Here is an 18,381-nt window from a genome sequence, read left to right on the forward strand (position 1 = left end):
GTCCCACTAATTTACACAAAGAAGAAAAGACCAACTGAAGGCCTCTTTGAAAGTATAATTAAATGACAACTACAATCGGTATCTAAATTTTTCCTGAAATGTATCCAGCTCTTGGACTATTTGAAGGCATGTGTTGCATCCACTGCATAAATCCTTCTTTCTCATGGTTCTCCCATTTGATTTTCAAGACTTGGTCTATAAAGATTGGAGATTTCCTTGATAGTTCCCATCCCTGGACATTAGAACTGATCATTTCTTCTTTATATTTTCACAGAACATGGTTTGGTTTCAATTAATGATTGAGTCATTCTCCAATTGTACACAGAATTATACATGAGACAGGACAGTTCTTTGCTAAACACATACTACCTGCCAAATACAACAATAATTCTAAAATTATGCAGTTTATTTACTCTGACATTGACTACCTTTATTTCAACTAAATAATTAAAAATTGAAAACTAAAGTACAAGTCAGACTTCACTAGTGGTGCTAGTGCTAAAGAACTCACCCACCAATGCAGGAGACATTAGAGAGTTAGGTTCAAACCCTCGGTAGAGAAGATCCCCTGGAGTAGGGCATGGCAACCCACTCTTGCCTGGAAAATCCACAGACAGAGGAGCCTGGCAGGCTATATAGTCCATGTGGTCACAAAGAGTTGGACACGACTGAGCAATTAACACTACAATACTACTAAAGTACAAGCCATTTAACTCACACATTTGCCAAACAGAAGGGTATTCTTGTTACTTAAATTTTGACAAGTTCAGTTCAGTTCAGTTCAGTAGCTCAGTCGTGTCCGACTCCTTGCGACCCCATGAATCACAGCACGCCAGGCCTCCCTGTCCATCACCAACTCCCGGAGTTTACTCAAACTCACGTCCATCGAGTCAGTGATGCCATCCAGCCATCTCATCCTCTGTCATCCCCTTCTCCTCCTGCCCCCAATCCCTCCCAGCATCAGAGTCTTTTCCAATGAGTCAACTCTTCACATGAGGTGGCCAAAGTACTGGAGTTTCAGCTTTAGCATCATTCCTTCCAAAGAAATCCCAGGGCTGATCTCCTTCAGAATGGACTGGTTGGATCTCCTTGCAGTCCAAGGGACTCTCAAGAGTCTTCTCCAACACCACAGTTCAAAAGCATCAATTCTTCGGCACTCAGCCTTCTTCACAGTCCAACTCTCACATCCATACATGACCACAGGAAAAACCATAGCCTTGATGAGACGAACTTTTGTTGACAAAGTAATGTTTCTGCTTTTCAATATGCTATCTAGGTTGGTCATAACTTTCCTTCCAAGAAGTAAGCGTCTTTTAATTTCATGGCTGCAGTCACCATCTGCAGTGATTTTGGAGCCCCCAAAAATAAAGTCTGACACTGTTTCCACTGTTTCTCCATCTATTTCCCATGAAGTGATGGGACCAGATGCCATGATCTTCGTTTTTTGAATGTTGAGCTTTAAGCCAACTTTTTCACTCTCCTCTTTCACTTTCATCAAGAGGCTTTTTAGTTTCTCTTCACTTTCTGCCATAAGGGTGCGGTCATCTGCATATCTGAGGTGATTGATATTTCTCCCGGCAATCTCGATTCCAGCTTGTGTTTCTTCCAGTCCAGCGTTTCTCATGATGTACTCTGCATAGAAGTTAAACAAGCAGGGTGACAGTATACAGCCTTGACGTACTCCTTTTCCTATTTGGAACCAGTCTGTTGTTCCATGTCCAGTTCTAACTATTGCTTCGTGACCTGCATATAGATTTCTCAAAAGGCAGATCAGGTGGTCTGGTATTCCCATCTCTTTCAGAATTTTCCACAGTTGATTGTGATCCACACAGTCAAAGGCTTTGGCATAGGCAATAAAACAGAAATACATGTTTTTCTGGAACTCTCTTGCTTTTTCCATGATCCAGCGGATGTTGGCAATTTGATCTCTGGTTCCTCTGCCTTTTCTAAAACCAGCTTGAACATCTGGAAGTTCACGGTTCACGTATTGCTGAAGCCTGGCTTGGAGAATTTTGAGCATTACTTTACTAGCGTGTGAGATGAGTGCAATTGTGCGGGAGTTTGAGCATTCTTTGGCATTGCCTTTCTTTGGGACTGGAATGAAAACTTACCTTTTCCAGTCCTGTGGCCACTGCTGAGTTTTCCAAATTTGCTGGCATACTGAGTGCAGCACTTTCACAGCATAATCTTTAAGTTTTTGAAATAGCTCAACTGGAATTCCATCACCTCCACTAGCTTTGTTGGTAGTGATGCTTTCTAAGGCCCACTTGACTTCACATTCCAGGATGTCTGGCTCTAGGTCAGTGATCACACCATCGTGATTATCTGGGTCGTGCAGCTCTTTTTTGTACAGTTCTTCTGTGTATTCGTGCCATCTCTTCTTAATATCTTCTGCTTCTGTTAGGTCCATACCATTTCTGTCCTTTATTGAGCCCATCTTTGCACGAAATGTTCCCTGGGTATCTCTAATTTTCTTGAAGAGATCTCTAGTCTTTCCCATTCTGTTGTTTTCCTCTATTTCTTTGCATTGATTGCTGAGGAAGGCTTTCTTATCTCTTCTTGCTATTCTTTGGAACTCTGCATTCAGATGTTTATATCTTTTCTTTTCTCCTTTGCTTTTCACTTCTCTTCTTTTCACAGCTATTATAAGGCCTCCCCAGACAGCCATTTTGCTTTTTTGCATTTCTTTTCCATGGGGATGGTCTTGATCCCTGTCTCCTGTACAATGTCACAAACCTCATTCCATAGTTCATCAGACACTCTGTCTATCATATCTAGGCCCTTAAATCTATTTCTCACTTCCACTGTATAATCATAAGGGATTTGATTTAGGTCATACCTGTTTGGTCTAGTGGTTTTCCCTACTTTCTTCAATTTAATTCTGAATTTCGCAATAAGGAGTTCATGATCTTAGCCACAGTTTGACAACTTACATAATCTCCATTAACATGATAGATATACTACTATTTTGAACTGTTGGAAAAATAAAGTCTTTATCTGCTTATATCATTTAAAATACATTAATTCCTTTCTCTAACATCAAGCTACCAAGAGCATTTTGACACAACTTACACATAGTTTTCCAACAATATTTTCCAAACCCCATGTTTTAATTCAAACCCTGTTCACAGATACTGTTTTATAACTCTTGGGAATAAAATAAATGGGCTATAATAGTAGCATATTTTCCTGAGATATAAAGAAGGGAAGTGAGGTGTAAAAATCCTCAATCATATCCGACTCTTTGTGACCCCATGAACTACACAGTCCATGGAATTCTCCAGTCTAGAATACTAGAGTGGGTAGCCTTTCCCTTCTCCAGGGGATCTTCCCGACCCAGGAATCGAACTGAGTACTCCTCATTGTAGGCAGATTCTTTACCAACTGAGCTATCAGAGAAGCCCTACAAAATATAAAGACACATACCCTTAATCTCTTAAATCTCATATTTTATAGGATTATACGATTACATGGAAACACTTCTCACATTTTATGCATGTGTTTTACTAATTCAAATGCTTATCTTCTGATGTATTATCAGTAGACCTGTGTCATCAAAACAGCTCTTCATATAAACAAATGATCCCATGTTTTAACAGTAACATAAGGACTTCTACAACAGTAATGTGGACACATTTTTTCATCAGTATTTTGAGTCTAATTCCTCTAAAAGTGAACACTAAACAAATAATTTTTAAAGCAATATGTTTTTTATTTATAGCAGTTTTAAATTTTCAGACAAATAAGCAGATAGTACAAAGAGTTGCTCTATCCCATTTATCTGATTATTGTTTTATAACAGTATAGTACATCTATTAGAAATAATGAACTGATATTAAATTATTATCAATAAAAGAATAAAGTTTATTCAGATTTCCTTAGTTTTTACCTAACATTCTTTTTCTGTTCCATGATACCACATTATATTTATTTCTCACATCTCTTGTGACATTAGGATTTATAATTAGAAATATACATTTGATTTTTGTCCCCATATCTGGTACAGAGCTCCTAAAACCTGGGGTGGGCGGGGATTTCTTAAGTGAAGAGAGTAATCGAGTTTTCCCTTGTTATGTTAATGAGGTGACTCTGGAATGCCCCTAAATCATCATATAAGGCTTGGTAACCAGTAGAACCTAACATGTGATTGAGGATGGAAACTTTCAGTCCCAAATCCCTGACCTCTGTGCTGGGAAAAGGGGTTGGAAATTGAATCAACAGCTAAAAGCCAATGACTTAATTAACCATTTCTATGTAATGAAGCCTCCATAAAAACCCAGTAGGACAGGGTTCAGAAAGCTTCCAGCTATGGGAACCAGAACACTTCTGTGTGCCACCATGATGGACCCCAAAAGTCCAGGAGGATAGAAGGTTTGGAACTTCACCCTATGAATCTCTTCATCTGGCTATTGTTTCGTACCCTTTAATATCCTTTGTAATATATTGGTAATCTAATGAGAAATGGGTTCCTGTGAACTGTTCCAGCAAATGTTTCTAACCTAAGCAAGGGATTATGGGAACCTGTGATTTACAGTCAGTTGGCCAGAAATATACATAATAACCTGGACTTGCAACTGGCATCCTCCATGTGTGGCTTTTTGGTTGGAAGCACAGGGGACCTGGGCGTGTGTTGGCCTCTACAGTGGAAGGTGGTCTTGTGGGACTGAGCCTGTTACCTGTGGAATCTAATTCTATCTCTATGTAGATAGCATCAGAGTTGAGTTGAATTTTCAGATACTCTGCTGGTATTTGAGGACTGCTTGTTGGTGTGGGAAAGCCTACACACACATACACACACACAAACACACACACTGAAATTGGTCCACAAATCTACACACACATACACACACACCGAAATTGGTTCACAAATCTATCTCCTTAGGCTTCTCTTAGCTGTGACAGTTTTTGACACTTCCCTTGTTTCTCATGACCTTACCAATATTGAGAAGTACTCATCAGGAATATTATAGAATACTCTTCCATCAAAATTTTTCTGATATGTTTCTCATGATTAGCCTGAGGCTAGTGGTTTTAGATGGAAGATTATAGAGGTAAAGTACTATTTTTATGATATCACATCACATCATATCAACTGTACAGACTTTTCTATTGTAACAATGTTGTTGTTTTTTTTCCCTTTACCATACTGTACTCCTTGGAAAGAAGGCATTATGTGCAGCCCATACTTAAGGTGGGGGAAATTAAGGTACTCTCCTTTAAAGTATTTATATAATTTATTTGGAACAAACGGAAATTTATAATAAAGAAAGATATTTACTTCCTACAAAAGAAAAAGACTGCTATCAACTTAATTCTGAGGGTTGATTTAATCTATTCTATTAACTATATTTTCAATGTGACTTTTATTTCTCTAAAGCAATTGAGCAACTGAAATTGAGGAATTTAGTATATTATTTTTCTTCATCCCAAAGCATTTTTGACAAAATAGTTAATACTCTAGAAAACGTCTCTATAAATGAAATTTTCTCTGTAACAAATATGATATGGTTAAAGAGATGCACAGATAGATGAGTTGTCTCTTCATATAATATATTTGAAATGCTTCATGATCTATAATTATTCTCAGGAACTTCCAATCAAATGTTATTATAGATCATTGAATTGTATCTTAATCTTTTTATATGGATAATATTTTTATAAGATAAATCCATATTTTTATAATGAATTCATGTACTCATTCATTCATTGCTGAATACTGTCTGATTCCTCCCTCCTCTGCTGTCTCCCAAGGTATGCATGCCCATGTGCACACACAGAGTCACTCAACTATTTCCATTCTAAACAAAACTATAGAGCACGCCTATGGAAACGGCATACATCCCCTTCTTTACTACGGTATATGAGCATGTTTTAAAAAGCTATTAATTGAACTCTACTTATTTATAGGGCACAAAATAAAACAGTGACAAGAAATAAACAAAGATCAATCTGATTTGTTTTAGTTACACATAAATTCATGTCTATGTAATGTTCCTAAAAGATATTTACAAGAGTTTTTATTTTTTATTCTGCCATAACCACATAAATGTAAATATATACTTTTTGTTATTAATTCTGAAATGATCATTGACAGAGGCAGTTTTGCGACAAATTTGGTATTCAGAGAAAGAAGTAAATCATATTTAGCATCTGTCTAATTTTTCAAATACTAAGCTAAACTGTATCTACTATAGGATGAATGGCATCTCTAGGCAGGCATTCTGAGGCTATATCAGAGGCTACATGCCTGTGTGCTCCCTCTCTTTGTGATCCCAGGGACTGTAGCCCACCAGGCTCCTCTACTAATGGAATTCTCCAGGCAAAAATACTGGAGTGTATTGCCATTTCCTTCTCTAGGGAATCTTCCCCACTCAGAGATCGAATCTGCATCTCCTGAATTGGCAGGTGGATTCTTTATCACTGAGCCACCTGGGAAGACCCTCAGAGGCTACTAATAAATAAAATGTGTGAGAATAAATTCTGAGCCCTAAGGTAAGACCATCTATGTGTTTACAGATGGGCTAAGTAAACAAGAGGTATCTCCTAAAGTAAATACACGTGAGACACACATCATAAAGTATTTCTCCAAGGAGAATACATTCTTTGACTGTAAACTTGGTTCACCTTCATCAATGAGTTTAAAACATCATTTTAACATTCTGATTTTCATATTATTTACTTAATATATAACTGTTTAATAAATACATATTTTTCTATATAATTCTGTTACCCACAAAATGTATGGAAGAAACATTTCCTTTTTTGTCATTGGAGAGTTACGAGTCAGAGAAATATGATAATGTACAAGGAGAAAAAGAGAAATGACAGATTCAGCTATGAAATTCTGCTTAATAAAACAACTCTGCATTTGCATAACAGGATAAAGCTTTTGCATTTTTAGCAAATATATTCATCTCCTGAGGAGTATTGAAAATATAAAGGTAGAAAAGGAAAAATTAAAGTTAGTTAGCAAATCTATCTGTAACTCTTGTTTGATTTAGAACCAATGGGCATCATACCTGCAAACTGTGTCAGGCAGGACCTGTCAGTACTAAAAATCTAGCTAATATAACAAAACCACAGGTATACCTCTGAGAGAAATGAGTTTCCCTTTCTGGTGGCTATAAGATTTCAAAAGCAGGATGATTAACACTAGCATTCTAATGATGAAGAGTATAGGTTGCTTTTTCTAGAATAACAAAAATCTCATCACACCTCTAACATCAAAATTAGCACATATAAATATACATTATGATATATAATTAAAATAAAATTGAAATACATGGAATTTCAAGCCTATATTAGACCATGTGTACATATACTTAAGAACATAGAGTTGATAAAATAATAGCCCTGTTAAACTTTTATTTAAATTGCAGTCTTCTTTTCACCAGGCATTCAAATCATGTTTCATGAAAATAATCACTATAACTTTGGACTACAGTTGTTGAACATCAGATCAGATCAGTCGCTCAGTCGTGTCCGACTCTATGCAACCCCATGAATTGCAGCACGCCAGGCCTCCTTGTCCATCACCAACTCCCGGAGTTCACTCAGACTCACGTCCATCGAGTCAGTGATGCCATCCAGCCATCTCATCCTCTGTCCTCCCCTTCTCCTTCTGCCCCCAATCCCTCCCAGCATCAGAGCCTTTTCCAATGAGTCAACTCTTCGCATGAGGTGGCCAAAGTACTGGAGTTTCAGCTTTAGCATCATTCCTTCCAAAGAAATCCCAGGGCTGATCTCCTTCAGAATGGACTGGTTGGATCTCCTTGCAGTCTTAGGGACTCTCAAGAGTCTTCTCCAACACCACAGTTCAAAAGCATCAATTCTTCAGCACTCAGCCTTCTTCACAGGCTGAGGACTTCTTCAAAGTCCAACTCTCACATCCATACATGACCACTGGAAAAACCGTAGCCTTGACTAGATGAACCTTTGTTGGCAAAGTAATGTCTCTGCCTTTGAATATGCTATCTAGGTTGGTCATAAATTTCCTTCCAAGAAGTAAGCGTCTTTTAATTTCATGGCTGCAGTCACCATCTGCAGTGATTTTGGAGCCCCCAAAAATAAAGTCTGACACTATTTCCACTGTTTCCCCATCTATTTCCCATGAAGTGATGGGACCGGATGCCATGATCTTCGTTTTCTGAATGTTGAGCTTTAAGCCAACTTTTTCACTCTCCTCTTTCACTTTCATCAAGAGGCTTTTTAGTTCCTCTTCACTTTCTGCCATAAGGGTGCGGTCATCTGCATATCTGAGGTTATTGATATTTCTCCCGGCAATCTTGATTCCAGCTTGTGTTTCTTCCAGTCCAGCGTTTCTCATGATGTACTCTGCATAGAAGTTAAATAAACAGGGTGACAATATACAGCCTTGACGAACTCCTTTTCCTATTTAGAACCAGTCTGTTGTTTCATGTCCTGTTCTATCTGTTGCTTCCTGACCTGCATACAAATTTCTCAAGAGGCAGATCAGGTGGTCTGGTATTCCCATCTCTTTCAGAATTTTCTGCAGTTGATTGTGATCCACACAGTCAAAGGCTTTGGCATAGTCAATAAAGCAGAAATAGATGTTTTTCTGGAACTCTCTTGCTTTTTCCATGATCCAGCGGATGTTGGCAATTTGATCTCTGGTTCCTCTGCCTTTTCTAAAACCAGCTTGAACATCAGGAGGTTCATGGTTCACATATTGCTGAAGCCTGGCTTGGAGAATTTTGAGCATTACTTTACTAGCATGTGAGATGAGTGCAATTGTGCGGGAGTTTGAGCATTCTTTGGCATTGCCTTTCTTTGGGATTGGAATGAAAACTGACCTTTTCCAGTCCTGTGGCCACTGCTGAGTTTTCCAAATTTGCTGGCATATTGAGTGCAGCACTTTCACAGCATCATCTTTCAGGATTTGGAATAGTTCAACTGGAATTCCATCACCTCCACTAGCTTTGTTGGTAGTGATGCTTTCTAAGGCCCACTTGACTTCACATTCCAGGATGTCTGGCTCTAGGTCAGTGATCACATCATCATGATTTTCTGGGTCATGAAGATCTTTTTGTACAGTTCTTCTGTGTATTCGTGCCATCTCTTCTTAATATCTTCTGCTTCTGTTAGGTCCATACCATTTCTGTCCTTTATCGAGCTCATCTTTGCATGAAATGTTCCTTTGGTATCTCTGATTTTCTGGAAGAGATCCCTAGTCTTTCCCATTCTGTTGTTTTCCTCTATTTCTTTGCATTGATCGCTGAAGAAGGCTTTCTTATCTCTTCTTGCTATTCTTTGGAACTCTGCATTCAGATGTTTATATCTTATAACCACAAATTTTTAAAGAATGCCATAAAAGGGTCTTAAACTGCATTATCTAGTCTCAGAGTTACTTAACAGAGCTTTAACATATTGTAATTTATAATACTTATGAATGTTATTATAATCTATAAACAAAAATGTGTCAGCTGCTCAGGTCATGTCTGACTCTTTGAAATCCCATGGACTACAGCCAGTCAGGTGCCTCTGTCCATGAGATTTCCCAGGCAAGAATACTGGAGAGGGCTGCCATTTCCTTCTCCAGGAAGTCTTCCGGAGATCGAACCCAGTTCTCCTGCATTGCAGGCAGTCTCCCGCATTTCAGTAGGAGTCTTTACTGACTGAGCCACCAGGGAAGCAGTTATAATATATAACCGAAAATGTGTTAGTTGCTCAGTTGTGTCTGACTCTGAAATCCCATGGACTGTAGCCAGTCAGACACCTCTGTCCATGGAATTCCATGCAAGAATATTGGAGTGATAGCCATTCTCTTCTCCAGGAGGTCTTTCCAACCCAGGGATCAAACCTGGGTCTCCTGAATTGCAGGAAGACACTACCATCTGAGCTACCAGGGAATGTATATAAATAAAGTTTAAAGTGAAGTCGCTCAGCTGCGTCTGACTCTTTGTGACCCCATGGACTGTAGCCCACCAGGCTCCTCCATCCATGGAATTTTCCAGGTAAGAGTACTGGAGTGGGTTGCCATTTCCTTTTGCAGAGGATCTTCATGACCTAAGGATCGAAACCAGGTCTCCCACATTACAGACAGACGCTTTACCGTCTGAGCCACCAGGGAAGCCCCATATATAACTAAAAGGTTAACTCAAATCTTTCCATCCTACATCATATTTTTTTGCAAGGTATATGATGCTGAGTAAGACACAGTCTGCATGGATTTAAAGTCCCTCATATACACAGATTGTTAGATTAGAACATATATTAATTCCCTTCCTTTTCTAAAATGATTTGACCTTTTTTAGTAACTTTAATACTTTTTGTCCTAATTCTCTAGTGTTACAGAAAAAATCCTCAATGAAATAAGCAACTGTATGTGTAGGAAGAGTATCTCTATTATTATTACTAGAGTAAAAAAATGTGAATATAGCTTTGGTTACTAGTCACACAAAAATAACCTTTAACATTGAAAAATCGTCTACTGTCTGGTAAGAAAGAACACTGAGCTTGATAATTACTGACTTTTAAAGATCAAAATTTGAAGTGTATTTTTGCTTTCTGTAGATATATTACGTCCTTATCCTACAAAAACACATTTAAATATTTTTAAAAAGAATAATCTAGTGTTTGAGGAATTTTCATTGAGATCGTTCAGAACAATTTAAAAGAAATTCCTCCAGACAAAGAAGCACAGAATTATTCAAAAAAGTATATTGCCAAGTACCAATTTGAAGAACTATCATTACTTGTTAATATTTTATGATGACTTTTATTGATATATATCATAAATCACATATTTAACATTAACAAGCAATCCTTTTATTCCAATAATTACACATTTAGTATTTTATTTTACAGCAAAAGTAAAGAAACAAAGTCTTATTTTGTCTTAAACTGTTTAAAAATATATGAGAAAAAAGAAAAATAGTTACAGGATTAAAAATTGCATATATAATTCTTAAGTAATCTTTGCTTTTGAAAGGCTGGTCTATTAGTTTTCAGCTAAATATAAATATTTACTTCTTTAATCTTTTCTTCATTATTAACTCCTGTTCAGAGAATTATTTTTCACCCAAGCCTTTATTTCATTTTATGTAAACAAGTTTAAGTATCATCTCTCCTAAAGCTCATTCTTTCTAGTGTATCCCATGGAAATATTTATTTCCCCTGAACATATCATATCTATTTAGCCCTTATCATCATTACCTAGTATTACATTCATTTTCTCCTGAGCACATACTGACACTTTAATATGTTAGTGGTTTTCTGATTTTATTTTAGCAGTTCAACACTGATAGTTAATAAGAAAGGAAAGAACATTTCAGGATGAGAAAGCAGCTTCTCATCTTTCTCAGGATGAGAAAGAAAACTTCAAACAACATACAGTTGAGAGAGAACACAGTTCATTCAAGTCACTCATCTAGTGCCATTTATTCCCTATGCTGCCAAAGAAAACTGGGCTCCCTTGAAGTTCTCCAGTGTTTCATACTTTCCTCTAAGAATTCCAACTTGCTACACTGTTTCCCTCATCAACTCACTGAACACCCACTTATCCTTGATGTAAAAGTGTAAATATCACCCCCTCAGGAAGTCTTTTCTTTCCAGGAAAATGGATATATCCTTCCACTATACACTGTTTTTTTCTTCCTTAACAATTGTTTTTAAAAGACTTATCCATTAGACCATATGCTGCACGGTCCTTGCTTGCCACAATAATATTAGGGCTGATTGTAAGCCTTCAATAGATACTTGCTAGAAGTCAATCATGCTATGTAAAAAAGGTGGTGAGTATTGAAACTTGGGAATTTTGTAAGCCATACTAATGAAATTGGACCATAAAGAATGTCTGAAGAAAGAATTGATGATTTTGAACTGCGGTGTTGGAGAAGACTCTTTGAGAGTCCCTCGGACTGCAAGGAGATCAAACCAGTCAATCCTAAAGGAAATCAACCCTGAATATTCCTTGGAAGGACTGAATATTCATTAAAGCTGAAGCTATAATACTTGGCCACCTGATAAGAGCCAACTCATTAGAAAAGACCCTGATGCTGGGAAAAACTGAAGGCGGAGGAGAAAGGGACAACAGAGGGACCAGATGGTTAGACGGCATCACCGACTCAATGTACATGAATTTGAGCAAGCTCCAGAAGATGGTGAAGGACAGGGAAGCCTAGTGTGCTGCAGTCCATGGGATCACAAAGAGTCAGACATAAGTGAGTGGTTGAACAACAACTAATGAAATTAGAACTTATTTTTAAAAATTTAATAAGTTTTATTTATTAAATTTTAATTTAACAAATTTAAAAATATTAAATTTTTAAAGAATAGATCAATGTCCAATATCAGGTTGGCATGTTAGCATACATTGTGGGCAATATGGAGAACGGATTAGTGAAGCCAAGCGTGTAAAGAGAAAGAGACAATATTAATTCCCTAGCAGCAGTTACAATAATCTAGTTAGGAGGGCATATTCTTGTGGGGAAAATGTTCTACTAAACCATTTTGGAGATGGAGCCTCTGCCTTCAGTCCTATGAAACAGCTGACATCTAGCTCTGAGAGTAGCCTATAGACCTACTTTGCATGAATAAAGAAAGGGAAAAAAGACAAATGGGCCAGAATCTAGAGAAGAATGTGGCTGTAAGAAAGAAACAGAAGTTAGTCCAGAAGGGAGAGCAAAATGGAACTCTTGAATACTCTATCTTACCTTCTCTAGATTTTCTATCTAGAGAACTAGAACTAGAACCAGAACTCTACTTTGACTCCAAATTCTGAAATAAAGTCAACATTAATTATGAAACTTTTTTATTTGAGAGAAAATTTTTGTACAGAGGGGGTAAGAGATAAAAAATTGAAAGAGACCCTGGATTCTGCATCAAGGTTGGCAATGGGAGGGGAAAAAAAAAAACAGAAACAAACATAACATTAATGGACACTGTGGCCAGAGAAAGGGTCTCAGAAATCAACCGGGTCACATAGAGTTACAGGAAAATAATACTGGCCCAAATAAAGGCTCAATTAGGAACTGTGAAGAGAATAGTATAGAATCAAGAATAGCTAGAAAGCATAATCAATTAAAGGTGGTGACACATGGCTTCAGATTTTTTAAGTCTGCATGATGTTGGTGTCATTTACCAAAAGAGGAAATAAATAGGGCAAAAACAAATTAAGAGGCAAAAAGAATAAGGTTAATCATGAATCTTTTAAACCTAAAGTATAAAATTGACATTGAATAAAATTACTAGCAGACTGTTATATACATGTATCTGAACAACAGGAGAGAGGCTTATAAACTGAAGGTAGAGACTTCAGAGTCAGAAAGTGATGGTTGAGCTTGACCTCTCATTTTCACACAGTGATAAAAATGTAGATTATGAGATAAAAATGTAATTCTTAGTAACAGAAATCTCTTCTTCTCTCAAGGGTAGTATTTTTAATATGTGAGGATAATGAAGATCATAGTAGGTAGGACTAAGAAAACGTATAAACATATAAATGCATGGATAAGCATACAATAAAATATGCTATATATTCTATGTACACAAGTAGAGAATGATGAGTACTGTAATTAGTACCATACTAAATATGATAAATATTTTACATTTCAAAATAATAAAATAAAAGCAAATATGGCTCTATTAAGAGTGACCAAGAATTGATGATTTTGAGATGAGCACCAAAGAATTGATGATTGTGAACTGTGGTGTTGGAGTAGACTCTGAGAGTCCCTTGGACTGCAAGGAGATCCAACCAGTCCATCCTAAAGGAAATCAGTCCTGAATATTCATTGGAAGGCCTGATGTTGAAGCTGAAACTCCAATACTTTGGCCACCTGATGCGAAGAACTGACTCATTGGAAAAGACCCTGATGCTGGGAAAGATTGAAGGCAGGAGAAGGGGACAAAAGAAGATGAGACGGTTGGATGGTATCACCGACTTGATGGACATAAGTTTGAGTAAGCTCTGGGAGTTGGTGATGGATAGGGAAGCCTGGTGTGCTGCAGTCCATGGGGTCACAAACAGTTGCACATGAGTGAGCAACTGAACTGAACTGAATTGAAGACTGTCCAGTCAGAATTGGGTAGTATTCTGGATTCTTTAAATGGAGGCAATCTGAAGTCAAAGACGCAGGTTAATACTTCATCCCTATGGGTCTCTCAGATTCCTATTATCTAAAAAAATGTTTTGGATCTAAGACACCACTGGCTGCAAGACACATATTATGTAATTATTTAAAAGAATAAAACTGCTGTCAATCTAGGACATGATGCTAAAATATCTTCATTAAAAACACATCAAAATCAGAGATTTTGATTATAAAATGAAATAATGTGAATCTTTATATTATTAAAATATTTTACTTAAAAGAACCACCTGGTAAAATTAGTGATAATGTTTATTTCCATTTTTCCTCAGGATATTTTTTATTATTTTCTCTCAATAATATACACTTTAATAACTTTCTGATCTGTGAATACTTTAATGAAGGAGCAGACCCAACTTACTATTGGGGCCAAGAGATCCCAAAAGTCCAGATATCTTAGTGCATATGAGTGATACTTAATTAGAAGACAAAATGTCACAAGAAGACAATAAAAAAGCTTTTCAATTCTCTTAATCATCTTCAAACATGGACATATTTGCCATGACAGGCTGGTTTAACCCATCACTCAGATAATATTTTTATATATCCTACCAATTTTAGGATGTTGAGAGCAGATTGTACTTGAGATAAAGTTTTAAAATGTTTCAGTATAGGAGAAATTTCCTCTGTCTAAATCTTATTCAGAATATCCATTTGCAGCCTAGGCTAAAAATGTTTTTTGTCCTCTTACCCAAAGTATCCTGCCTAAAAATAAAGATATCAGAAAATTAAAGTAGTTTGGTTAACAACCTCATATCTGGTTCTGTGGGCTCTTTTGAATGGTAACAGGGTCTAGTCTCCTACTTAATCTGGACACTTGACCGCTGGCTGAGCATGGATAACAAATCCTGATCAGAAGCCTTATTTTACTATTTATGTTGCAGAGTTCAGATGTGTCTTCTTCAGAGTTTAACATAATGTTACACAGCTGTTACTCCATCAAATGATCCAGCAAAGTAAAAGGTCAAGGAGCAGAAATAAGAGGAAAATCTGACTTTTATGGATGATGAGAAAAGGACTTGATATGTAATTATAACATCTTAAACAATGGTAAATATATGGATAGATCATGCTTCCATTTACAAATGGTCTTTCTGTCTTTCTCAGTGGGGAAATTGAGACCTAAACCCACCAACTCCCAAACAGAATGGGACTTCTGTTTATATGATTATCTATAATCATAAATAGACTGTCTATATGATTATCATTTTACTATTTTATTGTCTTTATTGGAGAAACTTAACTATTCCAAATACCCTAAGAAGCAATAAACTCTTCACCTTAAAATCCTCACTTTGCTGCTTCCACAAATCCTACACTACAAAACCACTTTATAATAATTTTTATCCAAGTCCAATCAAATCTTCAAACTAAAAGATCTGCTTTAAATCAAATTCAGAATTTCAATAAATCTCAACTAGAATTTTCCCCTCCAAAAGACAATGAGATCAGCAGAGGTGGCATTTTCCCCTCACTTCAATATGCAACTAACTGAGTAATTTCTTATCAAAAGCATTGGAAAATAATTACTTTTCAAAGGCATTTTATATAATACTATTGCTCATACCAGTGTACTATTAATAATTATTCCAACAAGTTTTGGTCTTATTTTAGGTTATCCTCGCATACTGAGATGTATGGTTATAGACAAAAGGTCCTCATAAGAACAAGATCCCCAATTCCAGTATAAACTTTTGGAAATTTTGGTTACTAAGATGGAGAAATAGAACATAAATAAAAGGGTCAAGATGCTATAGTGACATTTATTGAAATTTTATAATCCAAGGAAAAGGAACTCTGTAAGTGTTTTTGGTGTATAGAATCACAACTTAATTTGTTGTAACAGTGTAAATGTTCATTATTATTTCTCTTTTCTGCCCCAGGCACTGTAGAAAATTACACTTCATGTCAGTGGTTATTTTTCTTGTTGGTGAACAATTTTAAATACATAAATATTCTACTTCAGAAGAAAGATCAGCATTTGCTTTCTTAATTACCTGTTCGTTTTGACAGTGACAGCTGATGCTGCTGACATTATCAAAGCAATTGTGTGGAGATGTCACCACATAATTGTACAAGGCCATGAAATTTTATTATGAGACACATATTTTCTTTCTAATTGCTCCAGAAAAACTATGCTGAATGAAAGAAACCTCTTCCTTTGACTGTATCCTCTAATGAACTTAGGCCTTTGCTCTTTGGAAGAGCAGAAGAGAGTTTATAGCAGTAGGAAATCCCACAATAGCAGGTTGCAAGTAAATTCTATGACTTCATTAAAATTGTTGTTAATTAATATTAAATCCGGTTAGAATGTATAAACATTTTTCAGCTATAGTCGATTAGACCCTAAAAACAGTTTTATCTAAAAGCTGTTTGTAGCTAAAGCAATCCTCTTGAAGCATAGCAGTCTGACAAAACAGCCAGTCACTTTCAAATTACAAATGACTTATTCTGTTAGCAACAATAAAAAATAAAATAAGTAATGGCAATTGTGCTTACTAAATGGAATTGGTGAATTTCTTAGTAACAAGCCAATTCCTACTATATACTCTGTGACCTTGAACAAGGCCAGTAAAACTAAACATTCACGGGGGATAGAAGTAGGAGAGGTTCCACTGCATAATATCTGAAATCCTCTTTTTTTAAACAAGTGTTTTTTTTTTTTTTTTTAACTTTACAATACTGAAATCCTCTTTCAATTAGGGCCTTTCTTCTGTCATTTAAAGATACCATATAACATCATGAACTAAAAACCAGAAACAGTGAACCCAGCTGAATATCATATTGAAAAACAGTAAGTTTGAAATATAAAAATGGGAATTGAAAGCAAAGTATCAAATTAATGAACTCATTATTGGTCAATTAATGAACTTAAGAGTCAAAACAAAGGAATAAACAAAAAACATTAAAAATCTCATCTATCCATCCTGAAAATAGATATTATGGACAACTGTACAGTCTTGAGTTTAAGTAATATGATCCCCATACTCTATCAGTAGGCCATAAATAAATTATTGAATTTTCAAGAATGATTATTAGTAAACCTTCTCACACACTCTACTTTTATCTAGTCATTCATTTGCAAGAATGTGGGGAAGGTATATGGGGAGAAATATAAAATTATATTTAAATATTATTTTAAATATTTTGCAATCTGGGATTCTTATGAAATTATACTTTCTAGACAAAGTTTACAAAGAACTAACAAATATTTTGCTGTTAACATATAAAAAGAAAAAAAAAACAGCTCAGATAGACATATTTCCTAAGTGAATTATATAGCTTAGCATCTTATCAGAGCATGCAGAATACAAATTTTTTCTCAATGATTCAAAATGATGATAATTTTCACATGCAATTGAATAATACATTGCAATACACAATGCTTCATGACCTGCTGATTGAGATGGTGATATCTGTACTTATATTAAATGGTCCCATACTATTCTGCTTTTTGACTCAGTCTACATTTCACAGCTTTTATGCATTTTCCTCTGGCTTTTTTTTTTTTTGGCTAGTAATACTTATTTTTCACCACATTCAGCATATCTGCTTAAAGCAACACTTTCCCCTTTTCTAAGATGTAACTATGATTTTCAGTGGCCTTGGAAAATACATTACTAAATATATTGAAATTCTGCTATGTAAAATTAGAAGCAGCAAGATCCAGAAAGATAGTGAAAAAAACGCCTGTCATTTAATGTTAAGATCTGTCTATATAAACATCAGTAAGTTTTTAACCATAGAGTACTTGCTTTCTGTACTGTAGTTGGGATATATTAACATTTATTTTTGAGTGTTACTGTGATAATTTGATGAGGTAACATATTTGAAATCCCTTGTAAACTGTGTCACTGCATACAAATATATAACAGGGTTACTATCATTATTATTAGAACAAGCTCGCCATCTAATGGCTATCAAACAGATAACAGGTCTAAGCCTTTTAAGGCAGAAATGAAAAGAGCAATAGAACCTGGGGATTAAACCCATGAAAAGACTTTGTCACAATTTTGTCTCCGCGTGTGCATGCTCCATCATGCCAACTCTTTGCCACCCCATGGAAGTAGCCTGCCAGGCTCCTCTGTCAGTGGAATTTTCCAGACAATAATACTGGAATGGGTTGCTATTTCCTACTCCAGGGAATCTTCCAGACCCAAGGATCAAACCCCTGTCTCCTGTATTGGCAGGTGGATTCTTTACCACTGAGCCACCTGGGAAACCCCTAATTTGGTCTTCACCGTTTTGCTACTCAAGCACTGTATTACAA

The 18,381-nt window shown here is 36.2% G+C and overlaps 1 protein-coding gene across 3 annotated transcripts in view; it reads right to left on the reverse strand.

The window, feature by feature from the left end:
* Positions 1-18,381, reverse strand: part of CCSER1 (coiled-coil serine rich protein 1) — a 1,488,467-nt gene that overhangs the window by 1,174,242 nt on the left and 295,844 nt on the right. The gene's annotated exons all lie outside the window — the stretch shown is intronic.

Source organism: Bos mutus, chromosome 6, assembly GCF_027580195.1.
Source record: "Bos mutus isolate GX-2022 chromosome 6, NWIPB_WYAK_1.1, whole genome shotgun sequence".
NCBI lineage: Eukaryota > Metazoa > Chordata > Mammalia > Artiodactyla > Bovidae > Bos > Bos mutus.